Consider the following 7325-nt stretch of genomic DNA (forward strand, 5'->3'; position numbering starts at 1 on the left):
CTTCTTCTCTAGAGACAATTTTTTTCTAATTTAATAATTGGTTGATTTAAACAAAAATTTGAAAAGAACATGGATACAGAAAGATTGAATTCATGTGCTTTTTCTTCTGTGTATTATTAATGAACTTCCTGAAAGCTAGATTAGCATTTTATATGGAAATTTTAAAATTAAAGAAAATAAATGCAGTCATCAAAGATTATGGGATGTTTTGAAGTATACCAAGGAAAATTAGATGAATTAAATTTCAAATTTATTGTGTCTAAATTAGTAAGTCAATGAAAAAACTTACCTAAAAACACACATCCAAAATATTATTTTTTTACAGTTTTTGGCCGGGGCTGTTTTAAACCCACCACTTCTGGCATATGGGGCCAGCGCCCTTCTTCTTTGAACCACAGGTGCCGCCCAAAAATATTTTTCAGAATGACAAGAGTAGAGGATGGGTAAGAAAGCCTAAATACCACATGAGTTTAAAATAGAACATGAAACCCAGAATTTAAATGCTTGTGATGTCTTCAATGCTCTGATTTAATCATTGCACATCCATGCATATAACAATATATCACATGCACTCTCTATATATGTACAAATATCACATATCAATTCAAACATTCAGTAAGAGATGGCATTATGGGGCAGATACAAGAAGTCATGTTTACAAAGAACACTTGCTGATATTAAGAGAGGACATTTTCTGCATTTGTTAAAAAAATAAAAAGAAAAAAGAAGAAATGCTCTTTTTATGTTACTATTTAAAAATAAAACATTTAACTAAAGAATATGTTTTATTTAAAAATATTTGCATTACAAAATCTGAAAGGGAATATAATAACAAGTCAACAGTGTTCATTCTTCTCGATTGTTTGTAGAATAATGTTAAAAAAATTCTGAGACATTTACATGCTTGAATATAAAATAATAGCACTGTGCGCCTAAATAAATATTTTCTCCATTTTAAATATCTGCAACCAGTATTCACCTTTCTTCATTGTCTCAGAAAATAATCCTGGATGGAGTGGCAAATTCATTGAGACTTGATCTTTATTGAAGAAAGAGTTATTATACTACCTAAGGTGGTTTTTATGTAATTGATACTTTCAAAATGTGTTAAATATGACTTTTAGAGTAATTATTTTCCTAAGCCAGGTAGAGAACTATGTATCTGTGATAAGAAATGGAAAGCTGAAAAGATTTTTTTCTATGATTCATAAAGATTAACCTTATTTTGATGTTTTTAATAAATAATTTTACCTAAAGCTTTAAGGTTAAAATGTTTTATTTTGAATTACATTTTTTTTTCTTTTGAGACAGTGTCTCAAAGTGTCACCCTGGATAGAGTGCTGTGGCATCAGAGCTCACAGCAACCTCCAACTCTTGAGCTCAAATGATCCTCCTGCCTCAGTTTTTCTATTTTTAGTAGAGACCCTGTCTCTACTAAATTTACTTAGGCTGGTCTCAAACTTGTCAGCTCAAGCTATCCACCCACCTCAGCCTCCCAGAGGGCTGGGGTTACAGGCATGAGCCACCATGCCTGGCCCAATGACATTATTTTTATGTGTACTGAAAATGAATAGGCTAAACGTCATCATACAACATTTAAAAATGTGCATGGTTAAGGCCACCACCTTTTGAATGATCACTCATGTGAGGATACTTGGTGGTCTCTTAGATTATTGACTTTTCATGGTATAGACCCATCCACATTAAAAATTGATATAAATCAGATATGAAGGGTATGATTATTTTTATTTATCCACAGCTCCATTCACTGTATGCCATTAACAAATTTTGTACTTTAGGATAGTGTCCATCTATCCATTCATTAATTCAATGAATTTTCCTGAAAGGCTTTGTGTGCCTGGGTTGGTGTTCTGTAAGGCAGATAATTGCAGACATTTTTTTTTCTTTACTACCTAATATTAAACTAGCTTTAGGTATAGAAATACATTCCCACCAGACAACTCTAATATCCATGAAGGAAACATATGTGTATGTACATTTTGACACTAATATTCTTTAGTGTCTTGCCAATTTTGGAGAAAGTTTATTTACTGAATTACATTAAATGTGAATATGTATTCCAAGTGAAGGCACCAAACATTTTGTTAAAGAGATGCGGCTATGCTCTAATGGGGATGTGATTAGTATTTATCATAGATTTGTGTGCTTTGCAGAGTTTATGGATAATGTCCACATTAGAAATAAATATAGCCTATAATGTTCTAAAATTTCAATGAGGCCATTTCTTAATTGATTGTTAATCTTGAGCTCTGTGTTCACTTCTGATAAATACAGGGTGTCCAAAAGGTCACCTATAAAGTTGGCATGCATAGAGAAAGTGGGAAATTGAATCTAGATGCTTTAATTTACAAAATATTCATCACAAAACTGCCCAAAATACTTATAAAATGTTTTCTGTGTTGGCCACCTCTTTGCAAATATTCATACACTCAGTATGATCTACCCAACTAGATCACAGTGGCAGAATAAAGGCTCAGAATTCTTTTGTTTTCCCATAACTTTTAGATCTTTGTTTTGCACACAGTTTTCAGAAAATTTTGTTTATGAATAGATTTTCCACAATTTAAAATAATGTGGTGTTTTAGACATGAGATTTCCCATTCCTATATAGATGGTAGACCATTCAACTCATTCTGTTCTACTTGGTTATTTTCCTAGAACTCCATAGTTGCCTTTTGTTTAGTCTATTAAAAATCTTATATCCTTAAATAGGCACACAATTTGTGATGTTTCAGAGAATCATATCAATTTACAAATCCCGTTGCAGTAAGAAATTTTTACTGTCAACTTACACCTAGTCCAGACAACCACATTTCCCCTCAAGAAGGAAAAAAAATAAAGTAAAACTTGGGGAGCTTACTCGAGGCGTACAGGAAAGGAATCAATCTATTAAGCCAAAAAACGACATCCAAGTTTTTATGATCTACTTGTCAAAGAACACTAGAAGAGACAAGAGAGAATGCCTCTGAAAATTTTCAAAATTATTCTGATGTAACAGAGTGTGCTTTTGTTGTAATGCCATAAGTTAATTCCTCTTACAAAATTTGAACACTTTTGAACAAATATGAGAGAATTAATTCAGCAAACATGATTTTAGGAAAGGTAGATAACTGATTTTAAAGAGTTTGTCTTCAGTATAAAAACTTCCATAATTAAATCTTCCATAAGCTTTATAAAACAGAATAAAAAAAGAAGTATTTTTAAGAATGAAGGAATGTCTGGCAGCATTGACAATGATTTTCCTAATGTTTCTAGTTTTAACAGTACCCAATAGAAGCAGAGAAAAATGACAGAGCATTACATGAAGAACATTAATTAATAAACGAAAAAGTCAACTGTAAACTAAATTTTGATTTTCTTCACTTGCTTAAGAAGCATCATCTTCAGGGCAGCACCTGTGGTGGGTTCAAGCCCAGCCCCAGACAAAAACCACAAATAAATAAATAAAATAAAATAAATAAAGCATCATCTTCAGTGATTCCTCTCCAATTAAAAATAATATTTGGAACCTTAATTTCTATTATTATTTACTCATTCTTAGGATAGTTAAGCTATGTTATGATTAGGAAAAATCATTTAAGTATAGCATTTATTAAGGAATTAGAATACAGCCATCATTTCATGGACAGAAAAGTCAAAGTCTGTCAAAAACCTCAGAAAAGATAAAACTTCATCTTACCTTGCATGTCTTTTTTGTGACATTTCTCCACCATAGGGTCAACACCTTAAGTATAAAGAACTAAGAATTCTGAGAACTGTGTCCATGCTGAAAACTACCTCTCGACTCTTGTTATCTAACACTACTGATGTTAATGGGACAAACTTTATTGAAAGTATTTGAGAAAGTGGTTATCCAGCAACCTGAAGGTCCAAAGGGATCAAAGTTAATTATTATAATACTCTTAAAGACCAAATGAATATTTACTTTTATATTTGAATAACAAGCATTCATCAAGAGGTTATCTAGGGGCGGCGCCTGTGGCTCAGTCGGGAAGGCGCCGGCCCCATATACCGAGGGTGACGGGTTCAAACCCGGCCCCAGCCAAACTGCAACCAAAAAATAGCCGGGCGTTGTGGCGGGTGCCTATAGTCCCGGCTACTCGGGAGGCTGAGGCAAGAGAATCGCTTAAGCCCAGGAGTTGGAGGTTGCTGTGAGCTGTGTGAGGCCATGGCACTCTACCGAGGGCCATAAAGTGAGACTCTGTCTCTACAAAAAAAAAAAAAAAAAAGAGGTTATCTAGGAGGGTAATTAATCTAAGTTGGTTTTTTGACATCAATCACCAAACTTGGTTTTTGATCTCAATAAAAAAAAAGTCAGATATGTTCATTGAACATAATATATATACATAACCCTTTAGGACAAAATATAGGCATCAAAAATATTAATGTTATTGGATTGTAGAAATGATTAGAAGTGGTTACTCTACTGGATTGTGAGGACATCATACAACATACAACATGTGATATCTATAGGAAATCATGATAAGAAGCATACTAGCAAAATAAAGATTTAACGGCAGTACCTAGATGGCTATGATACAGGACAAGTGGCATCTCAGCCAGCTCCTGGAGCTGGGGGTGCGGACCAGCTAGCCTTAGCCTTGGTGCAGTGGCAGCTAGCAGCTGAACCCCAGGTTGGAGGGTGGGGGTGGGGGCATTTCCTAGGCCTGGGAATGAAAGGGATTATAGCCATTCATTTGTGACCCAGACACAACCCAGACATGTCCCAGACACGTTGTCCTAGACACCACCCAGACATGTCCCAGACATGATGTCCCAGACAAGCTAAATGTAACTACCAAGACATGCTAAATGTAACGACTGAGGGCCCCATGGGACAATATATATATATACCCCTAGACAAAGAGCCCGGAAACAGACCAACCAAGGGAAGAGCTTTTCTCTCCCAACTTGGGTTTTCTCTCTGTCAGGAGCTCTGGCGCTTCTGTATTCTTTTCTGTAAGTAAATCCTGCCTTACCGTTGATATGTGGTCCTCGGATTCATTCTTTGAACCACGGAGACCAAGAACCTACTGAAGAGGGAAATTCCAGGATCAGCTTGACCTAGTAAAGCTTTCTGGGCAGAAGTAGCATACAAGGCTAGCTGTGGAATGTTGGGACAGGACATCTGTCCTTCATGTCAGACTAAATAGACTTTCTTGAATTGGTTCCCTTCACGTAGCAGGATCTCACAAAATGCTACATTAATTATAATCATAAATAAAGTCACTGCAGGTAAAAATCAGAATGTTATTGGAATTTCCCGTTTCACTATTTTTGAACACAAAAGGAGACGCTTACTTAAGATAGGAGGTATATGCTGGAGAGTGCTGTGCACCGGGGAAGAAGCGGCTTCCAGGAGCGGGGGGCATTATGTGGTGACTGGAGCTGGAGTAACACGATGGCGGCATCTTCATGGCGGAGTGACTTGGGTCCTTCCAGCAGAAGCCAGGGCAGTGGTGGCAGCGATGTCACCGCTTTAGTTCACTGTGCCTCTTCTTCAGCCTGCAACGAGGAAGCTGCGGCCGTCTGGAAACAAGTGGACCAGCCGGATAACCGCGAGAACACCTCAAAACTGCGGCCTGGCAAAAAGCAGCCCACTGAGCGGTCGCGGTCAGGTCACGTCAGGTTCCCTTTGACCGATTCTGGGCCTTGTAGCGCCCGGAAGGCCTCTGTGTACCATTTCCTGCCGCCCTTCTCTGCGGCCTTACCCAGGGAAGAGCCCCAGAGGCCTCCGTAGTCCTCTCAGAAGTGTCGGGCCCACCATCCTCTTCCTCTTTCAGGCTGGCGAGCAAAGCCGAGTTCATTGTTGGAGGGAAATATAAACTGGTATGGAAGATAGGGTCCTTCCGGGACATTTATCTGGCGATCAACATCACCAACAGTGGGGAAGTGGCAGTGAAGCTAGAATCTCAGAAGGCCAGGCATCCCCAGTTGCTGTATGAGAGCAAACGCTGCAAGATTCTTCATGATGGGGTTGGCATCCCTCAAGTATAGTGGTATGGTCAGGAAAAAAGACTATAATGTACTGGGACCCAGCCTTGAAGACTTCTTCAATTACTGTTCAAGAAGATTCACAATGAAAACTGTACTTGTTTTAGCTGACCAGATGACCAGCTGACCAGAAAACTGTACTTGTTTTAGACTCAAATACGTGCACTAGAAGAATTTTATACACAGAGACATTAAACCAGATAACTTCCTAATGGGTGTTGGGCATCACTGTAATAAGTTATTACTCACTGATTTTGGTTTGGCAAAAAAGTACAGAGACAACAGGGCAAGGCAACACATACCACACAGAGAAGATAAAACCTCCCTGGCACAGCTGGGTATGCTAGCTAGCATCAATGCACATCTCCATGTTTGAGCAGAATGGCAGATTATATGGAATCATTAGGATAGTTTTGATGTATTTTAATGGAACCAGCCTGCCATGGTAAGGACAAAAGGCTGCAACAAAGAAACAAAAATATGAAAAGATTAGTGAAAAGATGTCCAATCCTGTTGAAGTTTTATGTAAGGGGTTTGCTGCAGAATTTGCCATGTATTTAAACTAGTGTCGTGGACTGTGCTTTGAAGAAGCCCCAGATTTCATGTACCTGAAGCAACTATTCCACATTCTTTTCAGGATCCTGAACCGCTGATATATTTGATTGGAGAATGTTAGAGCAAAATGCACCACAGCAGGCAACCTCTCCCAGAGCAGGCCCAAACTCCCACAGGCCAGGAAACTGACAAAACCAAGAGTTAAAGTGAGAGATTTGTAAGCAGGAATTGAGGAATATTAGAAGCAGAGCAGATGATTAGAGAAGCATTTGTTTCTCTACAAATCTAGAAAATTTTATTTCATATGTACACCAGCCAGTGATTGTGGACAACCATTTACTTGGTGTAAAGAGCTTAATTTCAGTATAAACTGACTCCGGGCAGCCTTGGTGATGCTGTATGCTGAGTTGTAGCTGTTGTCATTGGGAATATTAACTGAGATAGTGAAACATGGAAAAAAAAAGTATGTTCTGTTAAAGCAGTTTTAACTGTATTTTTTTTAACTGTCATATTGCACCCTGTTAACATACTTTTAAAAAATGTAAAACATCTAGAGAAGCTGTGCCTATAATTCAAATTAAAACACTTGGCAGCCTTGTTAAATCTCATTTATTCATTTAATATCCTGTAGGGCATATCTGAGTAGGCTTTGTTTAAAGTTAATTAGAAAAATTGACACCTAATGTTGATAATTTTAGGATGTTAGTCTTGATGTTTCAATGAAATGTTCCTCTTCTTGAATTAAGCCTTTCATT

General features: G+C 37.4%; 1 pseudogene; it reads left to right on the top strand.

Moving 5' to 3' along the window:
- The first annotated feature begins 5422 nt into the window (after positions 1-5422).
- LOC128574180 (casein kinase I-like) lies at positions 5423-6775 on the top strand (annotated as a pseudogene).
- The last annotated feature ends 550 nt before the right edge of the window (positions 6776-7325 follow it).

This window comes from Nycticebus coucang, chromosome 21 (genome assembly GCF_027406575.1).
Source record: "Nycticebus coucang isolate mNycCou1 chromosome 21, mNycCou1.pri, whole genome shotgun sequence".
In the NCBI taxonomy this organism is placed as follows: domain Eukaryota; kingdom Metazoa; phylum Chordata; class Mammalia; order Primates; family Lorisidae; genus Nycticebus; species Nycticebus coucang.